This window comes from Pongo pygmaeus, chromosome 11 (assembly GCF_028885625.2).
Source record: "Pongo pygmaeus isolate AG05252 chromosome 11, NHGRI_mPonPyg2-v2.0_pri, whole genome shotgun sequence".
NCBI classification, from domain to species: domain Eukaryota; kingdom Metazoa; phylum Chordata; class Mammalia; order Primates; family Hominidae; genus Pongo; species Pongo pygmaeus.
The window spans coordinates 100,574,797-100,596,878 of record NC_072384.2 but is presented as its reverse complement, the minus strand read 5'-3'; the positions used below and the strand labels follow the sequence as shown (position 1 = coordinate 100,596,878).

The 22,082-nt window shown below is 41.0% G+C and overlaps 1 protein-coding gene across 2 annotated transcripts in view; it reads right to left on the bottom strand.

The window, feature by feature from the left end:
- Nucleotides 1-8,477, bottom strand: part of SGO2 (shugoshin 2) — a 60,361-nt gene extending 51,884 nt beyond the window's left edge. The window contains exon 1 of one of the 2 annotated variants that reach the window (XM_054476814.2): nucleotides 6,346-8,477. The gene's annotated coding sequence lies outside the window, so the exon portion shown is untranslated. The other variant, XM_054476816.2, reaches the window with a different exon arrangement.
- Between the last annotated feature and the right edge of the window lie 13,605 nt (nucleotides 8,478-22,082).

The following is a 22,082-nucleotide window of genomic DNA, read 5'->3' as shown; positions in this document are numbered from 1 at the left end:
GTAACCTTAGAGATATACATAGAGTTTAAAGGAATTACAGAAGAGATATACCCAATCCAAGGTGGGGAAGGGGGTTGGAGAAATAGGAAACCTTAAATTTGTCTATTAGATTTATGGCCTATTATAGAAACAGGAAGATAAAGAAATCATTACATTATAGTATTACAAGAATAATGGCTACAATACACAATGCAGAGGAGAAGTGATTAACTGTGCCTGGGCAGAGGAAAAGGATCAGAGATAGCTTCACTGAGAAGGAGCAGTTGATGTTGAGCCATGTAAGACCAACCTCCCCATGCCTCCATTTCCTCCCCAAGCCTCCCTGCCTCCATCTGAAGAGATCTTAAAAAAAAAAAAAAAAAAAAAAAAAAAAACCCCGTCACCTGCACCTGCCTAACCCTCAATACTCAGCCTCCCCACCACTTCCTGCCTTGAGTCCACAGGACTCAACTCACTATGTCAATCCAGGACTCAGCTCACTTTGTCAATCATGGCAAGAATCCCTCAACTCCTGGGTCACGTTCATCCTCCTCACTCGAATCCCCTAAGCTCTACACATTCCTCATCTGGTCCTGTGGTAAGCTGGAAAATGGTCCCCCAAAGTTATTAGATCCCTTTAATTCTAAACCTCATCTGGAAAAAGGGCCTTTGCAGATTTGAATAAGTTGAGGATCTTCTAATGGGGAGATTATCCTGGATTATCCAGGCAGGCCTAAATACTATCACAAGAGTCCTTACAAGAGACAGCAGAGACAGGAGTGATGCAGCCACATGCCAAGGACTGCCAGCAGCCATCAGGAACTGACAAAGCAAGGAACAGATTCTCCTGAAGAGCCTCCAGAGAGAGTACAGCTGCAAATACACCTTGAGGTGGGAAAACCAGTGATAACTGAATTTAGACTTCTGGCCTCCAGAACTGTGGGGAAATACATTTCAGTTGTTTTAAGTACCTCATTTATGGTAATTTGTTACAGCTGCCAAAGGAAATGCATACAGCCTGCCTATCTTACCCTTGTCAGACTCATGAGGTCCTCTAGAACTCACATTCCATCATCAACCAAACCTCTACAGCCTCAATCTCTTCTCTGAATGTTCCCTTCATCTTCTTGAACCACCGTCTCCCCTGAGGACACAGATTCTCCTGCAGTCCTGTCAGGCAGGGGCTGTTTTCCCTCCCACACCCCTTCTAGAGGCTACAACACATTCATGCGTGCAGACCATTCATCTTCCCTCCTCCCTAAAAATTCCCATCCTTGAATATACTGCCACTAGACTCTATTACCCCTTTCCCTTCACTGCTGTTATCAATCCCTGGGTCACTCCTCTTTATGAATTATTTCATATCCTCACTCACTGTTATTCTCTCTCAGAACACTGAAGCAACCTGTGGAGAACTTTCTGAAAACTTCCATTGCAATTACCCACAAAGCATACCTGTATCTGTGTATCTGTTTTCTCTCCTGTTTTTAGGGATCAACTGTGTTCCTAGATACGGATCCATGCACTGGATCCCAGGCCTTCCTGCCTCCTTAAAGACATCATTCCAACAATTCTTTCCCTATATCATCAGTTTTTTCCTTTTCCACTGGACCATTCTCATCAATATACAAACACACTGCTATTTCCTCACCTTAAAGAACCCTCTTTTGTTCCCACTTCATACTTAGACTACCACTCCAATTCTCTGCAGACCTTTACAGCAAATCTCCTTGAAAAAATTGTCTATACTCAGTTTCCAACCTTCTCATAAACCTACTTCAATCAGGCCTTCACTTGGACTATTCCACCAAAACTGCTTTTTTCCAAGATCTCTGATGACTTCTGTGCTGCTAAATCTAATAGTCAATTCTCAGTCTTCATCTAACTTGATCTATCAGCAGCATTTTAATGTGGTTAATTTCTCCTTCCTCAAAAATTGTATTTCCTTGGCTTCTAGAACATCAAAGTCCTACGTTTTTTTCCTACCTACCTACCTACCTGTTCCTCCTCTGTCTCTTTTACAGGTTCTTCCAACCTCTAACAGGGTCTTTCCTTGAACTTCCTCTCTTTATCTACACTACCTTCTTTGGTGATTTCATACAGTCTCATCACTTAAAATACCAGCCAGATGCCAAGAACTCCATAATTATGTCCTCAGTTTGGATCTCTTTCCTGAACTCTGGATTCATATACCCAACTGTCTACTCCACAATTTCACTTGAATAACTAAAGTAGATGCACCACATTTAACTTGACCAAACCTGCTTCACTCAGAGCATTTTCTATTTCAGTTCATGGTAACTTCATCCTTTCAGTTGCTCAGGTCAAAAATCTCTCTCATATCTCAACTTATACCTTCACAATATATTTAGAATCTGACCAATTCTCAGTATGTCCATTGCTGCCAACCTAGTCAGAGTCACTACCATGTCTCACTTGAGTTTCTGCAACAGGCTTTGACTCCCTATTTCCACTGCTGCTGTCCCTACAGTGAATTAATTTATACAATCTAAAACTCTCCCACGGTTCCCACTTCTCTCCAAAGTCCTTAGTACGGTCTCTCCACTAGCTCTGCACTTCTCTAATTTGAACTCCTCCTCCTCTCCCTCTATCGCATTCCCCTCAGGCCATACTGGCCACCAAGATCTAGCTGTTTGGAGCATATGCCAGGCATTCTTCAGCCTCAGGTCCTTTATACTGGTTATTCTGCATTTAGAATAAATGCTGTTTAGAAACATCTTCTTCCAGATATACAAATGGCCCATTCACTCTCCTCCATCAAGTCTCTTCAAATGTCACCTTCTCAGTGAGGTCACTTAAAACTGTAGCTCCAGGCCGGGTGCAGTGGCTCATGCCAGCAATCCCAGCACTTTGGGAGGCTGAGGTGGGTGGATCACCTGAGGTCAGGAGTTCGAGACCAGCCTAGCCAACATGGTGAAACCCGTCTCTACTAAAAATACAAAAAAATTAGCTGGGCATGGTGGCGGGTGCCTGTAATCCCAGGTACTCAGGAGGCTGAGGCAAGAGAAATGCTTGAACCTGGGAGGTGGAGGCTGCAGTGAGCTGAGATCAAATCATGGCACTCCAGCCTGGGTGACAGAGTGAGACTCTGTCTCAAAAACAAAACACAAAACAAAACTGTAGCTCCTTCCCCCAACATCTATCACTATCTAACATACTATAGATTTATTTATTGTCTGTCTTCCCCAACTAGAATTTAAATTCTAGGAGGTCATGGATTTTTACGTTTTATTCACTGATATATTCCCCAGCTCATGGAATAGTGCCTTACAAATGATATCAACACAGTAAATATTTGTTGAATGAATAAGTAAGTCTTAGAAACTAAGAACTTGTCAGGCATCAAGATTAGGAAGGGCATTCCAGGAAGAAAGAATGGCATGTGTAAATGCATGAAAATGAAACATTTAAGAAAATACAAGTGGTCCCTTGATGCTGGAATGCTATGACCTGATTTCCCTGCTTCCCTTTACAGCAAAACTCCTTTAGAGAGTTGTCTATACTTGCTGTCTCCAATTCATCTCCTCCCAGTCTCTTGATCCACTACAATGAAATTTCTGCTGTCACCACTACTATATGGAAACTGTTCATTAAGGGCACTGAATTACTATGTTGTTAAATCAAATACTGTGGTCAGGCCTAGTCTCTTTTTACTTGATCTGTGAAAAGCATTTAATATCAAGTCATTCCTTCCTTTTGAAATACGCTCTTCACTTGGTTGCAAAATAGCACATTCTTCTGTTTGTTCTGAGGCAGGATTTTCTCCTGCCTCGCTGACCACTTCTCAGTCTCTCTTGCTGGTTATTCTTCATCTCTCTAACCTCTTACCACTGGAGTGCCCTAGATCTCAGTCCTTGGATCTCATCTCTTTTATATTTACATATACTCCCTGGTCTATCAGCCAGTATCCTGGCTTTTAAATCTAAATGCTGATAACTCTCAAATTTGTGTTCCCAATCTAGACTTTTCCCTTGAACTCCAGATTTATTCATCCAATTGCCTACTACTCATCTCCAACTAGGATGTCTAACACACATCTCAAATTTAACATGTCCTAAACTCCCCCCCATCCCAACCTACTCCACCATGTCCTCCCTAGCTCACTTAATGACAACTCCATCCTTTCAGCTGCTCAGGTCAGAAAGTTCTCTTTCATATCCCACATCTATTCTATCATCAATTATGCTGGCCCAGCTTTCACAATGCATCCACCTGGGCTACTTACCACTATTTCTACTGCTACCACTTTGATCCAAGTTGCCATTCTCTCTCATGTACATTATTTGCTATAGCTACATGAATGGTGTTCCCTGCCTCCATTTTCTCCCTGACTATCTATTCTTAACCTAGCAACCACAATGATCCTTTTAAAGCTTAAGTAAATTCATGTTACTCCCATGTTAAAAAAACTCTCCAGTAGCTTTCCATCTCACTCAATCTTTAAAATGGCCTAGAAAGTACTATACAATTTGACACTTCTCTTCCCCAATTCATCATCAGTGAACCTTTCTAATCCTTTTCATTAATCTTCCTCTTGCTCAATAATCTCTGGCCACACTGCCTACCTTGACATGCTCTAAAGCAGAAACTTTTATTCTTTTTTCCCTTTGTATCAACTCTTCCTTCAAATGACCACAGAGCTTGCTCACTTCCTTCGAGCATTTGCCAAAATGTCACTTTCTTAGTGAGCCTTCCCAGTCCAAACTACTTACCCCCATTCTCCCCTTCTGTTTTATTTTTCTCCATTAACTTATCAATGTCTAAGATAAAATTAAATAGTTTACTTAACTTATTATCTGTTTTCTCCTACTAAATTGTAAGTTCAATGAGGGCATAAACTTTTGTCAAGTTTGCTTCTGTACCTTAGTACAGAAATGTGCCTGCCACATAGCAGCTGCTGGATAAACATTTGTGGAAGAAGTGACTATGAATGAATGGAAGAACTTTCCAATAGAAAAACTGCCCACTCTTGGAATGGGTCTCCTTTGAAAGTGTTAAGCAGATGTTGGAAGGTGTCAAGCAAATAACGGAAAGATGGTTTTAGAAGAAATTTCTGCAATGGGGAATAAGTTGAACCAGAAACCTTTCAAGATTAAGGCTCAACCGTTCTTTTAAACGTTTTGCCAGAAAGAAACTTTAAAATCAAAGATTACTATCTATCTCAAAGACAGCAGAACACAGAAACTCCCCACAAACTGTTTCATCTCACACACCTGAAAGGGATCCTAACATAGAAATCTAGTTCATCTCCCAAAAAATCCAGTCTGGAATATCAAATCTCATTTTACTAATTAGGAAAACACAGCTGGATTGCCCTCCCTAATAAGCTGGTTCTGACACAATTCCTTAATTTAATAAATGACACTGTCAATCGCCTATTCAAATCCTCATGCCAGAAATCTGGGAGTGTTCCTTGACACTGCCCTGCAACCCCCTACATCAATGACCTCACCAAGGGAAACTTTAGGAGCCAGAACCAGGCATTTGGGGTACTGTTCCAGGGTAATTTACCATATAGACACTGAGACATTATGATAGTGATTACAACTGTGTTGGAGCTCCAGTTACAACGTTTCATAGCTACGTGATCTCAACACCTCTTCGTCTCAATTTCCAGATTTATAAAACCATAAAAAATAAGGGCATCTCCTTGTAGGGACTAAATGAGTCAATGTATGTACAGTGTCTAGTACGGGACCTGGTATACTGTCAGCACTCAATACCAGCACTCTGTGACACTTGTCCGGCCAGCATCTCGACTATCTCTAAATACGAAATACTCAGTTCCACAACCAATTCTCCTGAATCGGATACCTCATCTAAAAAATCATTGTCCCTATTCTCTACTGAAATCCTACCTGTACATCAAGCAGCTCAAGTTCTAAGTTCCAAGTTCTCCCCAGTCTTCCATCACCCTTTCGCCTTCAGCCAGCCTCTCGAAGGAGAGGGCTCCTTCGAGAACTTTGGCACGCAGTCTCTAACATTCATTCCACAGACACGTACTGAGCGCTCACAATGCCCTAGAAACTGTTCAAGAGAGTAGAGCAGTCCCAGAGACAGAAATATCTTCCCTTAAGTAGCAGACCTAACTGGTGGCTCTCCCCGCTCGCCCTGCCGGAGGCTCAAATCTCAGAAACAAGAGGCAGCGACTCAAAGCCAAAACAGGACTCCGTCAACGAACCCCTCGGAGCCGGAGAGGGGCCGCCGTCCCGGATCTCGGAGGACAGAGGGCGGAAGACGAGCCGGAGACCGAGGCGGACAGCGCCTAGAGAACCGACTCAAGAACGACACCGATCCCGACAGGGAGAGGGCGGTCACATCAAATGCCGCAGGCCACTAACTTACCTCTCTTTCAGCGTGGGGCACCCCCACCCAGCTCCGGGCGCTCGGCGAGCAGCAGCGGCTGCGGCTTGGGTTTAAACGCCACAGCCGTTAGCGGTTGCCCCATCAGCCAATCGGGTCCTGCGAAGATGGCGCAAGGGAGGGCGGTTACTAGGAAGTGAAAGGCGCAAAGGGCGGGACCCCGCTGCGGGGGCAGGAAGGGGCGTGCCCAGGCGAGCTGGGGGCGGCACGGTCTGTGTGACAGGGGGGCACAGTCTGCGTGACAGGGGCGCTCTTCCGCCCCGTGTTGGTGGCGGTCCGCTGTCTCCTGAAGCGTTGATGGAAAAGGAAACGCTTCTCTGACATTCATTATCAATCACATGTCTGAAAGGCTTGACAGCCACCTCAAGTCTGTTAGAAGGTTTATGTTGTTTACTGGGATACTACCCACCCACATCTTACCATTTCTTCTGCATCCTTGCATTTCCAATTGTGACGCCAGCACCTTTAGTTTTCACTAAAGCTCTCCCCATTTTTCTTTTAACTTTCTGGGGGAAAAGCAGCAATGACATTTCGTTGCAAATCCCGGATCTCATTAATATTTAGGTCTTGCACTAATGGTCTGTTTTAGCTGAATATACAAGAATGACGTTTTCCGTTATACACAACTACATTTTAAAAATGTATTATTCACCTTATATTCCATGTCAATTCGCTCATTTTTCGCAAATTACTTTCATAATTTTTACAAAGAATTTGGAGAAACTACAAAGAATAAAATTTTCTCTTTGTATGCCATTGGACTGAAAATGAAAATAGCTTGTTAAATCAAGGTTCCAATAATTGATTATACAGTAATGCAGTCAACTTCATATTCTTGTCAATTTTTTGTTCATTCGAAGACATTTGAGAATTACAGCTTTCCATTTTTACTTTAGATAATCTAGACAAATGATGCAAAACATGCTTTTGAGTTAAGACCTTATAGTCTAATATATATCACGATCAGTCTCCAAACAGATAGTTACGTGAATCTTGTGTAAGTAGAAAAGTATTTACTGATTGTCCAGCTGCTAAAATTCCAGAAGACAGTAAAATAAAAATTTCAATAACAGTGGTTTAGAAAGTAATATACTGGTTATAGAAATTTATGCCTTCCTAGGAGTTAACTAGCACTATATCTTGTTTACCCAGGCTGACACATTAAATGCTCAATGTATGTTATACGTTTTTTTAAATGAACCTTGTAGTGACTGTGCCATTTAATGGTTATTTAATCTTGGCCAAACCACTTAATCTCTCTGGGCTTCCGTTTCCTCATTTGTAAAATGGAGTTAATAACAGCATCCCATATATTTTTATGATGGTTTCAATCAATGGGCCCTTTTGTTCAAATACATTAATATTGCTCTCTTCCCAATGGACACATTTTGTAGTTACAGCTTCAAAACCAAAACAAATAGAAAAGGAAGACAGGAAAGTCAGAGGTAGGAGAGATGCTAAAACATTTATCAAGACATGAATACCAAGACCTCTTTAAAAAAAAAAAAAAAGTGCTAGCCGGGCGCGGTGGCTCACGCCTGTAATCCCAGCACTTTCGGAGGCCGAAGCGGGCGGATCACGAGGTCAGGAGAGCGAGACCATCCTGGCTAACACAGTGAAACCCCGTCTCTACTAAAAATACAAAAAAATTAGCCGGGCGTGGTGGCAGGCGCCTGTAGTCCCAGCTCCTCGGGAGGCTGAGGCAGGAGAATGGCGTGAACCCGGGAGGCGGAGCTTGCAGTGAGCCAAGATCGCGCCACTGCACTCCAGCCTGGGCGACAGAGCGAGACTCCGTCTCAAAAAAAAAAAAAAAAAAAAAAGTGCTACCTTATCTCAGAGCAGTTGAAAGGATTTAACTGCTTTGTAAATTGTAAAACCTCTTGAAAATGTAAATTAGTATCATATACAACCATAAACCTAAAAGTATAATTAATCGGGTTAAATTTAACGTGATCTCAGCTTGCTTTTTAGTTATTTGCCTTTTGCCTCTTGGTATAATGGATAGAGGCAGGAGCCCTGGATGAGAAGTCTGGAGATGCAGTTATTATTGTTGTGGCTGAGCCATTAGCTGTGTGTTCCTTGTTTCAAGTATTTCATCTATAAAATAAACTAGTTACATTAAATGAGCTCACAGTCCTGTTGTGATACTCTCCTGCACTGGGCACTGATTTTGCTCCTCTCCATCTGTTTTCCTTTATTCTTATACTCATTAGTTGCCTGATTTTCTCTACCTAAGCATAGATTCCAGTCAATTAAAATTTGATTGTCCTAAGACACAATCACTCACACCAAAAAAGGGATGGGAAGGAAAGGAAAGAGAGAAAGTGTAATTGCCAAAAAACAAAAAACCAGAAAAACCCTCTTTAACATATCAGCATTACTAAAACAAAAATCATCCAAGAACAGTCCCTGAGTAGGAGCCAAGTAAAGAACACTGCAAATCAATAAAGCAATAAAACAAAGTAGAAGGAGTGTGCTTACATCTTATGAAACCATCTGATCTGATCATCTGTACCAGTCTGGCAGGATGAATTGCACCAAGGAAAATTAACCCAGGCTGATAGAAGCAGAAAAGAATATTGGGTGGGTTAAAGCATTTCTGGGTAGGATAGAGATACAGGCTTGGAAAGTAAGGGGAGCTTGGCAGCAGACAAGCACCTAGCCATGGTCATGCTACCAAAAATAGCCCTTTGAGGATGCAGCTGATCTTGTACAGCCAACAGTGGCACTAGATGCCACCACTGCTGCTGGGACCACTGGGACCACCACTACATATGGGAAAGTGGGCATAGTTGTGCTGCAGTTTTCCCATCACTGCTGCTTGGCATTACTAGCTCCTGTTGCTAGACCTGGTTTGGGTGTGTCTGACTCGTCAAACCTAAATCATATGCTACAAGTCCTGCCGCAAGGGAGTCCTGAACAGCCTGTGTCTGGCTTTTGTTGTTGTTTTGATGATGATGATGACTATGATGACGGTGGCTTCTTAGTGAGAGGTAACCTAGACTCATAAGGTGAGGAATTACCCAAACTCAGGAATGCATTTTGAGCTAGGCGGCCAAAAGAATGACAAAGGTTCATTTCAGTATTTTATGCAACTTTACTACAATAATTACTTTTATTTTATTTAATAGAAAGCAGTTAAATAAGCTGTGCTGGGTGATGGATAGCTAATCATTATAACAGCAGCAGATAATATTTATTAAGGGCTTATCATGTTCTAGACACTGTGTCAAGCCCTTTAAATGCCTTTTTAGTTCTCAAAATGATCCTATGTGGTAGGTACCATTATTTCCTTTTTAAAGTTGAGGAAATTGTCCCTACCTTTCTGGGTGGAACCAAGAAAGCACCAAAAATTTAAGTAACTTCTACAAGGTTTAGTTAAGTGGTGCAGCTGGTATTTGAACCCAGGCAGCCTGGCCTGAGTCTCTCAAGATAGTGAGAGAATTACTTTGTCATTTGTCACTTTAGTTTTGAGGCATGGTATCCATCATGCTAATTTCCTCATGTTTCCTGCTTGTCAGCCTCCTCTTTTTCTTCAATATACATTTATCAGGAGCCCCTTTGCACCTGGCATTTTGCTGAGGGTAAAGATAGATGAGGCAAATGTTCTTTCCTTTGGGGAGACAGTAGACAAGCAAACAATCCATTCCTGTATATTGTGATATGTAGATGTTAAGTGAGGTTTGCAAAAGATGCTATCAAAGCATTTAGGAAACAGGACAGCTACGGTGACTCACACCTGTAATCCCAGCATTTTGGGAGGCCAGGGCAGGAGGATCACTTAAGCCTAGGAGTTGAAGACTAGCCTGGGTAATTTAGCAAGACCCTTTTCTCAAGAAAGAAGGAAGGAAAGAAAGAAAGAGAGAGAGAGAAAGAAAGAAAGAAAGAAAGAGAGAAAGAAAGAAAGACACAAAGAAAGAAAGAATTGATTTAGGAAACAAAGAGCAGCTCTTAAAGAAGAGGGAAGATGAATCTTCAGGGGAAGTCACATAGCAGTGGAACCTCGAAGGCCAAGTTAGGTGGGATTCATTAGGCTGACAGCACATGGCCTGTCCCAGGAAGCAGTTCAGAGCTGCCTAGGACGCATGTGGTCAGATGGGGGGAGCAAAGGCTGAGAGGTTAGACAAAGTCAAGTAACAGAAGGATCTTAGATGCGCAGCTAAGAAGCTTTACTTTGTGTGGACAATGAAGGAAAGCAGCAGGGGTGGGGGAGGGAGCAGTGCTTAAACTCTCAAGAAGTTTAAGAAAAGGGAGTGATAAAGATCTGATTAACTCTAGAAAATCCAAGAGCGATGTTGGGGATAGATGGAAGGGGTCTTTGAGCCTTGAGGTGATTCAAGAACATTTCTGTGGTTTAGGCAAGGGCAGGGAATATGTAACAGGAGCACCAAGCTTCCTTATGTCTGACCAAGGTATATGTGTGTGTGGAAGGGAAGCTTGTCTGGAAAGGGATAAAATAATCAGGGAATTTGGTCTACCACTTGTTCAGCTAGATAACCTCTAGCCATGGTTCTCATGGCGACTCCTTTCTCTACGTTACTCCAGTCCAGATGTTGGATGACACTGAGAGACCAGGGTGTAGTCTACTTCTCAACCTCCACCCTGTGCCTCTGCAGGAAGTCCGAAAAGCTTAAAGTACTCCTTTACTCAATATCTCCAGTCATAAAATCCAAACCATACAAAGTGGAGGCTTGAGGAAGGGGCCTGAAAAGATAGCTGCTGTACTCACTGGCTTTACCAGTGGACTCACACTTACATGTACCACGCTGCTGGCATGGTCCTGAAGCCCATGTCTCCAGAGTTATTTCCATATGGACATTCTCTGGCTGCTGGATGGGGTCCCAGAGACCCCCATACCCTTCCTCGTCATATAGCCTTCCCTTTTCCACTCTTCATTGAAAATGCAAAGGAATAGCAGTTGTGGAAAATAATAACTCTGCTATTTAGGAGATCTAGTCGGAAATGTCCAGTAGGCTCACAGAAATAGAAATATGGAGCTGAAAAGGGATGCTTGGATTTGGGAGTCAGCAGCAAATAGTAATTAGAAATCACAAGAGTTGATTAAGTTGTGGAGGAAGACTGTGTAGAGGCACAAGAAGAGTAGAAGGTAGAATCACGGTGAACATCAATGAATGGAGGAAAGATGAAAAGGCAGCAAGAGAGGCAGTGAGAGGTAGAAGGAGACACGTGGGAGGGCTGAGGGAGGAATGATGGTTGGGAAGGGACTGCCAACCTGGTCTTAGGCAGCAGGAAGACCTGAGTGAGAACAGTCCTGGGGTTTGACAGTTAAGGAGTCATTCCTTTTGCAGCAGAGAGGATGCAGAGATGAAAATAGACATTTCTTTGAGGATCAAGAAAGAAGTAACAATAGCTACAGGGGAATGAGGTTGGAGGGAGGGTTTGTATTTGTGAGAGCAAAATCTTGGGGCCCCAAAATTACTAAGCTAAAAGGAAAAGTCAAGCTAGAAACTGTTCAGGGCAAAACTTTCCTCCCATTCTATTCAAAGTCATCCCTCTGCTCACTGAGATAAATGTACATTCTGATTGTCTCCTTCGGAAAAGCCTATCAGAAACTCAAAAGAATGCAATCATTTGTCTCTCATTTACCTGTGACCTGGAAGCCCCGTCCCTGCTTCAAGTTGTCCCCACCTTTCTGGGTGGAACCAATGTACTTCTTACATATATTGATTGATGTCTCATGCCTCCTTAAAATGTATAAAACAAAGCTGTGCCCCGACCACCTTGGGCACATGTCATCAGGACTTCCTGAGGCTGTGTCACAGGTGCGAGTCCTTAACTTTGGCAAAATAAACTTTCTAAATTAACTGAGACCTGTCTCAAATTTTTGGGGTTCACATATTCTTTCTAAAAGCTGGATAAAGGAGCTGGTAGAGGGAGAGAGGCTGACATAGGAAAGCAGTTAGTAGTGGTGAGGCAGGGGTTAGAATCAGGGCTAAGCTGTGAGCTGAAGGGTCTCCTTTTCCTTTGTGGTGGGAAGAAGAGAAGAAAGACCAGATATTGTAGGCATAGATAAGTTTGAAAACCAGAGTGCTTTGTAAGTTTTCACATTCACATAAATGTTGGACAGTTATCTTCAAAACATTTGCTTCCTTAAAAGAAAGGCAACTCTACATTTAAAATTTTTATGCTTTTATTTCAGTAAAAACTAAGGTAAGTGAAATTATTTAGGCATAAACCAAAACTTCCTTATCTCCTGTAAACAGTTTCTCTAACAGAAGGAAATAAAATAATTATAGTCATGCCCCACATTATGATGTTTCAGTCAACTACCAAACAAATGTATGATGGTGGTCCCATAAGATTATAATGGAGCTAAAACATTCCTGTTGCCTAGTGACATTGTAGTCATTATAACATCATAGCACAATTCCTTTATTTTTTAAATAAATTAAGGTAGCCTAAGTGTATAGTGTTTATAAAGCCTACCCTAATATACAGTAATGTCCTGGGCCTTCACATTCATTCACCACTCACTCACTGACTCACCCAGAGCAACTTCCAGTCCTCCAAGCCCCATTCATGGTAAGTGCCCTATGCAGGTGTACCATTTTTCAAAGTCATTTGTATCATATTTTTACTATACCTTTTCTATGTTTAGATACGTTTAGATATACAAATACCATTGTGTTACCATTGCCTCTAGTATTCAGTACAGTATCACTCTGTACAGGTTTGTAGCCTAGGGGTAATAGCCTACACAATATTGCCTAGGTGTATAGTAGGCTATGCCATCTAGATTTGTGTAAGTGCACTCTATGATGTTCACACAACAATGAAATTGCATAAAGATGAATTTCTCAGAACATATTCCCATCCTTAAGTGATGCATGGCTGTGTATCTGTAAGATCTATATTATTGCTTATATGACTTAGGTCTACATTCATTCCTCTTTTTTGGCTACTGAGTCTGTTTTGTACTGAAGGTAGTGTCTTGAAGTCTTTTTGTTAGTGTGTGTCTATCAGTGTTTCTTTGCATGTCCTGTAGTTTTTCCTTATAAAGGTTGCTGTTATTTGGTGAACAGAATTCATAACTGTAGTATATCCATTGTGAACTGTGGCATGAAAACATGCCCTCCTTTGTCTCATTTAATGCATTTTGGTTTAAACTTTATCTTGACATTAGTATCACAACCCCTCCTTTGTTGTTGTTTCCATTTGTCTAGTGTACGTTTGCCCATCCCTTTTTAGACTTTCTGAATCATTTTGAATCAGTCATGTCTCTTATTTTCAGCATCTTGCTTTGTGAACAAAATTGAAAATCTCTTTTGCCTTTTTTTTTTTTTTTTTTTTTGAAACAGAGTCTCTCTCTCTGTCATCCAGGCTGGAGTGCAGTGGCATGATCTCGGCTTACTGCAACCTCTGCCTCCTGGGTTCAAGTGATTCTCCTGCCTCAACCTCCTGAGTAGATGGGATTATAGGCGCCCACCACCACACCCGGCTACTTTTTGTATTTTTAGTAGAGACGGAGTTCACCATGTTGACCAGGCTGGTCTCGAACTCCTGACCTCAGGTGATCTGCCTGCCTCGGCCTCTCAAAGTGCTAGGATTATGGGCATGAGCACATCCAGTGGAAATCTTTTGCTTTTAATAGATAAGTTAAACTCATTCATACTCATTAATATGACAGTTCGACTTATTTTGTTATACATATTTTATACTATAATAATCTTAAAACTGTGTTTTATATTTGCTGTGTTTCTTTCTTTGCATGATACTTTTTTTTGCTATTTTAATTAAAAAAAATTTTTGTATTTAAGAAAGCTTACAGTTTTATTCTACTGGTTATCTTTGTACTATACTTTTTTTAAGAAACTTCATTCCCTGTTTTTTATTTAACTTTCGATTATCTGATTTTTAAATTTTAATATTGTCCCTTAACCCCTATCCATTGCCTATATCACAATTGATAAGCTTATTCTATTTTCCTCTTTCTTGTTCCCTTTTCCCATTTTCAGTTGTGTTATTTCTACTTTGTCAAAATATACTACATATAACATATGCATTAGTCCGTTCTCATGCTGCCAATAAAGACGTACCTGAGACTGGGTAATTTATAAAGTAAACGAGGTTTAATGGACTCACAGCTCCACATGGCCAAAGAGGCCTCACAATCATGGCAGAAGGTGAAGGTGGAGCAAAGGCATGTCTTACATGGTGGAAGGCAAGAGAGCGTGTGTAGGGGAACTGCCCTTTATAAAACCATCAGATCTCGTGAGACTTACTCACTATCACAAGAACAACACAGAAAAAACCCACCCCCATGATTCAATTACCTCCCAACAGGTCCCTCCCATGACACATGGGGATTATGGGAGCTAAAATTCAAGATGAGATTTGGGTGGGGACACAGCCAAACCATATCAACATACAACAATATTTTGTTAGCTTTGTCCTCACCTTTGTTTAGTCTTAGGTCTACAATTAAATATAGTAAACGATCACCGTCTGTCCTTTTGAGAAAGTTCTGCTACTTGGTTGAGCAGAAATCATCTTTTCAAAGATTCTTCAAGAAGGGTTCATGTATTAAAAACTCCCTAAATTTTTTCATGTTTAAAACTCATCTTTTCTTGGCTTGATATTTAATACTTGAAGAATGGGTTGCCTGGAAGTCCTTGATTCACACTTTTTTCCTTGAGTTTTTTTTTAAACTGCTGTTCCATTGTTGCCTTGCTCATATATTGTTTTTGAGCAGTCCTGTGCCAGTCTAATTCTCTTGTCTTTGTAATTTCTTGATCTTTTTTCCGTTGGAGATCTTGGGGATTTTTTCTTTATCTTTGAAATCTAATAATTTTACTTGCATATGGTTTAAAGTTGACAATTCTGGGTTAATTTTCCCACATAATTGATGAGTCTTTTTGGTATATAGATTTATATATTCTTTTATATCCTGAAACATGCTTGGATTATGGTCCCAAATATTAGTTCTGTTCCTTTGTTGTTTGTGTATATCCCTTAAGGACTGCAATAATTTGTATGTTGTTTCTTCTTTGCCTGTCTTCCATTTCAACTACTTCTCTCTGAAATGTCTTCCATTTCAACCACTTCTTTTCTCTCAAAGCTTTTAGTTTTGTATCTTCTTTTCATATCTTGGTTATTTCCCTGTCCCTTATTAAGATTTTATTTAATTCTCTTTTCCTTTGGAAACTTTGCAATCTGTTCTTCACTTCTGCAGTAATTTGTCTTTTTCTTATATTTCTTTCTTGGATCTAACACACTCTCTTTTATTTCTTCCCATTTTTTGTCCATTTTTACTTTAAAATTTCTGATTCAAGGTGTTTTTTTCATATTCCCAAAAGCTTCTTTGAAGATATTTACTTCACTTTGGAGTTTATGTCAGTTTTCTTCTGCTTTGGATTCTTTTCAGGGGGAGAGGAGAATTTTCATCAGCTGACATAGTCTTGTTTTCTGTTTTCTTCTTATAATGGTTTTGCATATATTTACTCTGTTTTCACCTGTGGTAGTTAATTTTATATGTTAACTTGACTGGATCATGGAATGCCCAGCTATCTGGTTAAGTATTATTTCTGGATATGACTGTGAGAGTGCTTCTGGAAGAGACTAGCATTTAAATTGGGAGACTGAGAAAACAGACTGACCTCCCCAGTGTGGGCTGGTACCATGCATTCCACTGAGGGCCTGAACAGAACACAAAGGTAGAGGAAGCGAAGATTTGCTAGGTCTCTGCCTGTGTTTTGAGCAGGCATAGCAACCTTCACCTGCCCTGGCTCAGGGCTCATGGTTCTCAGGTCTTCACACTCAGCTTGGAATTTGTGTAGTCAGTTCTCTGGCTTTCAGGCCTTTGAGCTATACCACTGGCTTTCCTGGGTCTCCATCTTGCAGAGAGCAGATCATGAGACCTCTCAGCCTTCATATTTGTGTGAGCCAATGCTTTATATTAAATGCATATTTCTAATCTATATCTGTATCTACATCTACATATATATGCACATACTAATTATTGGTTCTGTTTATCTGGAAAACCTTGAATAATACATTATCTGTTCATTTCAAAGATTTGATGTGGTTTATGAGATTTCAAGTTCAAGGGTATTCTCTTCTGCAGTGAAATACAGTTTTTCAATGGATGGCTTTTGCATGTGTACATGCATGCACATGCATGTGTATGTAGCTAAAGATTGCATATTTTTAAAGCTTTGAGGCCCAGCGCAGTGGCTCACGCCTGCAATCCCAGCACTTTGGAGGCCGAGGCAGATGGATTACTTGAGGTCAGGAGTTCGAGACCAGCCTAGCCAACATGGTGAAACCCCGTCTCTACTAAAAATACAAAAAATTAGCCAGGCATGGTGGTACATGCCTGTAATCCCAGCTACTTGGGAGGTTGAGACAGGAGAATCCCTTGAACACAGGAGGCAGAGGTTCCAGTGAGCTGAGATTGTGCCACTGCACTCCAGCTTGGGCAACAGAGTGAGATTTTGTCTCCAAAAAAAAAAAAAAAAAGCTTTGAAACTCATTTACTTGGCACTAAAATTTCTTTTTACTTATTTTCCTCTTCATTTAGATTCAAAGGGCGCCTCTCTATCCTTTTTACCTTCTGTACCTCCAGAAGCAATGCATTTCATAGACTGTTCCCATGAATCATGTGCACTTTAAGAAAACATATATAGCAAGTGGTTTTATCTCCTAGGAATCTTTTGCAGTATGTTAGCACATACGATGGACTTCCTCTTTTTTCTGGTTTTCTTAGATCAATCACAGGCCTGTCAACAGCTCTCCTCTTCTCTCTTCTATTCACTTTCTCCAGGCTGCTCTATATCTCTGTTTCTCAGAACTGTATCTCTGTGAAAGTTTATGGCAAGATCTTGGGACGCAGCTAGTTGAGACTGGATGTTTATTTCCTACTTACAGATATACTGAAATTTGAACATTCTCTTTTAGTTATGCAGGCGGCATGCATTTCCTGCAGTTTTGTTTGATCTTTTTATTGTTCTGTAGTGTGGTTTTCAGAGAATGAATTGGGAAATTCAGATTTATGCAGCTATAGCTGCTATTGCCTGGCTGCTCAGATATTGTCCTGTCAGTGTTATCTTGGTGGAACTGCACACTCTGCACCAGGCATTGCAAAAAGAAAAATGTCCCAACTCATCTAGCCTTTGTGAACAAAGAAGCAACCAGACCCTTCATTCTCCCATACATTGTCCTGGGTTTGAAGGAGGAATGTGTTTATGGTTTGGGAATCTTTTCCTGGAGGATAGTCACAAAGTTATTTGCTTCTCCTTTACCATGACAAGTACCTATCTTTCCCACCTTAAAGAGTGCCAGAAGAGGAGGGCAGTCTCAAGTCTAATCAGGTGTATGACTCAGGTTCCGAGTTATATACTGCTTTTTTACCCCCTTCCCTTCAACCTTCTGTGCACCAGAGCTAGGATTGTTCTTTCCTTCCAGGAGAGCTGCAGGAGGGAGTAGTCACCCGAGGATTTTCCTGATGCTTCAGTTCCACATAAGACCCTCCCTGCCCTCAGTCCACCATACAATTGAAAGCAGTCAGAAAGTGGGGTTATACCAATGCTATTGAGTTAAATATTTGGCCCTTGCTTGAACCTTGCATTAATAGACCATTAGGACTTTTCTCATTATGTCTAGACCCTGTTTCTATAATCACCCCAGCAGTCCCAATTCCCCAAGTTGTCCACTGTTACCTGAGGACCTCATCCTCATACTTCTGATATGTCCACTATTATAAGACAATTCTCCACTGTTCCCATTGCTTCCAAACATCTCCACAGAGCCCTTTAAAATTCACTTTTAAATGTTACCATCACTTCTTTCTTCCTTTCTTTCTTCTTCTTCTTTTTTTTTTTTTTTTTTTTTTTTGCTCTGTTGCCCAGGCTGGAGTGCAGTGGTGTGATCTTGGCTCACTGCAGCCTCCACCTCCTGGGTTCAAGTGATTCTCCTGCCTCAGCCTCCTGGGTAACCGGGATTATAGGCACCTGCCACCACACCTGGCTAAAATGTTACTATTGCTTAATTTTTTTTTTTCAACTGAAAGTTGTCTGTTCTTAGAGGTCCTGCTTCTACTGTAGACTTCTTGGGTGGAGACTACTTTTTCTTCCACTCCCTCCATATTCCAGAATCAGGAGGTGGGGCTGGCATTTTGTTTTCTCTCAATAGTGCTTCCAAACACTTCCCTTCTTTGTCTTTCTAAGCCCTAGGTAATTTTAACTATATGTATACATCAGGACAGAGGATCTCTCCTTCTTTCCTCAATGCAGTTTTCTACAACTCTTTTGATCATCAATTATTGGTAACAATGGCTTCTGTTTCATCATCTTTCTCTCTATGCCTACTCATTCTTGTTGACTTTGTATTTACTTATGGTGATAACCCATCTTACAACCTAGCTTGCCATTTCTTTACAATTTTCACCTCTGCTAACTTTGTTTCCACCCCATCTCATCCCAGAGCCTTGGCATTACATAACCCATCTTACAACCTGGCTTGCCATTTATTTACAATTGTCATCTCTGCTAACTTTCTTTCCACCCCATCTCAGCCCAGAGCCTTGGCATTACATTCATTGCATGACTTCTGGCATCTTGAATTCAAGTATACTCTCTGACCACTGCCTTTAATTCTTCTAGCTCACTTACTCTAGTATCCCTATTTGAATAATTCCTCAACTCCATTGAGATCTCAAATCCATTAATCTCACTACCTTTTCACTATGCATCACCACATTCATATACTTCCCTCCTTACTCATCTTAGAATCTATGATCTATCATGGTAATCAATCCTTGTGTCATACTACCTGGCTAAATCCCAACTCTGGCTGAGCCCAGGGTTATCTACTTTCTCAGCACCTGTACTGAAGCTGCTGAATGTTGCTGGATAAAAGTCATATAACTGGGATGACTAGCTTGTCATCCATGTTATAATGATTACAATCTTCAAGGGGACACTCATCCCTTCTTAGCAATCCTACCAAGTTTCTATAGAAAGTTTGCTTTTCAGTTCCCAAGATAAATAATTCATACCTTACGCCCTTCTTCACACCTTTTCCACTCCTCATCTCCTTTACTCTCAGACTTTGACCTTGCTTTCGACTAAATAGAGAATGCAGAAGCCATTTGGTCAGACTTTTCTCATCTCTCCTCTGTGAAATCTACAACTTACTTGAACTTAAATCTGTCTTCTGTGTTTTACCTCCTACCCCTGCTCTTGTCAAATGAAAATTGCTTAATTTGTGCTTTGGCTCTAACACCCTTTTGCTTTGCCAAGTATTTCATTTCTTCAGTTGTCCCCTCCCTCCCCTTCCTGCCTCACCAATCTCTGCCTATCTACTGAATCATTTCCATCAGCATAACCTGCTGGAATGACTCTCATCCTAAAATTCCTTTTCTTGACTCTTATCCCACCTTCACTACAGCCTCACTTCTCTACTTCTATTTACAACAAAGTCTTCTCTAAAGGGTTACATCCAGCCTTCCATCTCCCATTCACTCTCCAGCCCATTTTTGGCTGGTTTGCGTCCTCACCACAACATTGAAACTGCTCTTGTCAAGGTCACCTAGAACTCCCACAATACCAAATATGATGGACCCTTGATTTCTCAGCGGCATTTGACATGAATGACACTTTGCTCTCTTGGTTCCTGTAACTCCATACGCTCCTGATTCCCCTCCTTCCTCTTGGCTCTTCCTTGTAAGCCTGACTTCTAAATGCTGAGGTCAATGCTTCATGTTGTCTCTTCTCATTTATCTACCCTTTCTGCAGATGGTTTCATACACTCTCATAGCTTTAAATGCTTATGCTTTCCAAATATCCACCTTCAACACAGAATTTTACCCCTGAGCTCCAGATTTATTCAATTGCTAATTGATCTCTCTACCTGAATGTCTGAAAAGCATCTGAATCTTAGTAGTCCAAAACACAGCTTCTGATTTCTTCCCTCAAACCTATTCCTCTCTCATAATTCACTGACTCGGTAAACTCACTATTATCCCATTGTTCAAATTAACAATATAGAGATATTCCTACATTTTTCCCTTTCCCTTAAATCCCATATATGGCAGCCAAGAAAATGCACTTCTCAGATCTCCAATTGCAGGGAGCATTGTTGACTGATGCCTCAGCTGCTGTCCTTTGAAATTTATCACCAGGCTGCACTGCCCACTGACTGCTCCCAGCCAGCAACTGAGCAGAGGGATTTAAGGCAAGCCCATTCCTGGGAGACACAGAACTCTTCTGATATGGGGGACTTTGGCTTGAAGGCTTTCCACTGGCTGTGCTGAAACTTTCTCAGAACTGTATCATATCTACAACTTTTCCTACTCTTCCTTTCCTGTTCTCCACAAAGGTTGAAACTGTCTAACGTTTTTCCTAATTCCCCTCAGATACTTCCCTGTTATTACCTCACAAGTGTTCCCTTCAATAAATCTCTCACATGTCTAATCTGATAATATTGTTTGCTTCTCAGGGGATCCATATTAACACATTGTATTTGATCCATCAACAAATTTTATGTCATGTCTGTCTCCTGAGTACACCTCTTGCATCCATACACTTCTCTTTATTGCCAACACTACTCAAGGAGGAACTATGACATTTCTCCCCTGGATTATTGCAATAGTCATCTACTTCCATCTCACACCTCTCCAATCCATTCTCATCTCAGTAGCCGCAGTTATTTTTTTTTTTTTATAGTAAATCAATTGTGTCACTTCCCTTAAAACCTTTCAATAGCTTCTCATTATGCTTAGAGTCAAATTAAACTTCTACCACGGCCACACAATATTTTAGAGCCTGGGCTCTTGCCTCTCTCTTCAACCTCATCCCATCTCATCTTCCCCTTTGTCCTGATGCCCACCAAGGCTCAGACATACTAGTGGACTTTCTCTTCCTACAAATTGCTGAGTCCTTTCCTGCCTGAAGGGCTTCCCACTTGCTCTCCCTTCTTCTTAAAATACCCTTCCTCCATCTCTGCAGAAGGTGGACTCATTCTTACTCCTAGCCCTCAACTTAAATGTCCACTCATTTCCTCACCCCTAGTTATCACTATCTGTCACCACTTTGCTTAGTGTCTGTTTCTCCCACTTGAACAAGGGCAGGCAAACTATGGCCCATGGACCACCATTTGTTTTTGTCTGGCCCATGATCTAAGAATGGCTTTTACATATTTAAGTGTTTGAAAAAGCTGTATTTTTAAAAGAATATTTTATGATACATGAAAATTATGTGAAATTGGAATTTCAGTGTCCATAAACTTGGAACTAGCAATGCTCATTTGTTCAGGTTTTGCCTATGCTTTCTTTCAGACTACAACTGCTGAGTTGAGTAGTTGTGCATGGCCCACAAAGCCTAAAATATTTACAGAACAAGTTTTCTGCATGTTGTACTGGAATGTAAGGTTGAATGCCCATTATTTGTCTCGTCCAGTCCTTTACTCTCAGTGCTTGCTCCATAGCTAGTGCTTAATAATTATAGGTTGAACAAACCTTCCCTCTCTCCTAAGACTGTTAATGTCTAAGGGGATAGGTTGACTTACCTCTCTTTGGCTTATTCTCTTCTAAGACCCAGTCAGGGAAATTTGGAACCAAATATTTTTGATTTTGGGGAAGCACCTTGAAAACAGGACTGTTATATTTTTCTTGAAATATGTGGCACAGTACCTTGCCCAAGGTAAGATGCTGCTAGAAACTGGAAGAACTCTTTTAGGGTTATCATTAACAGAAAATTAAG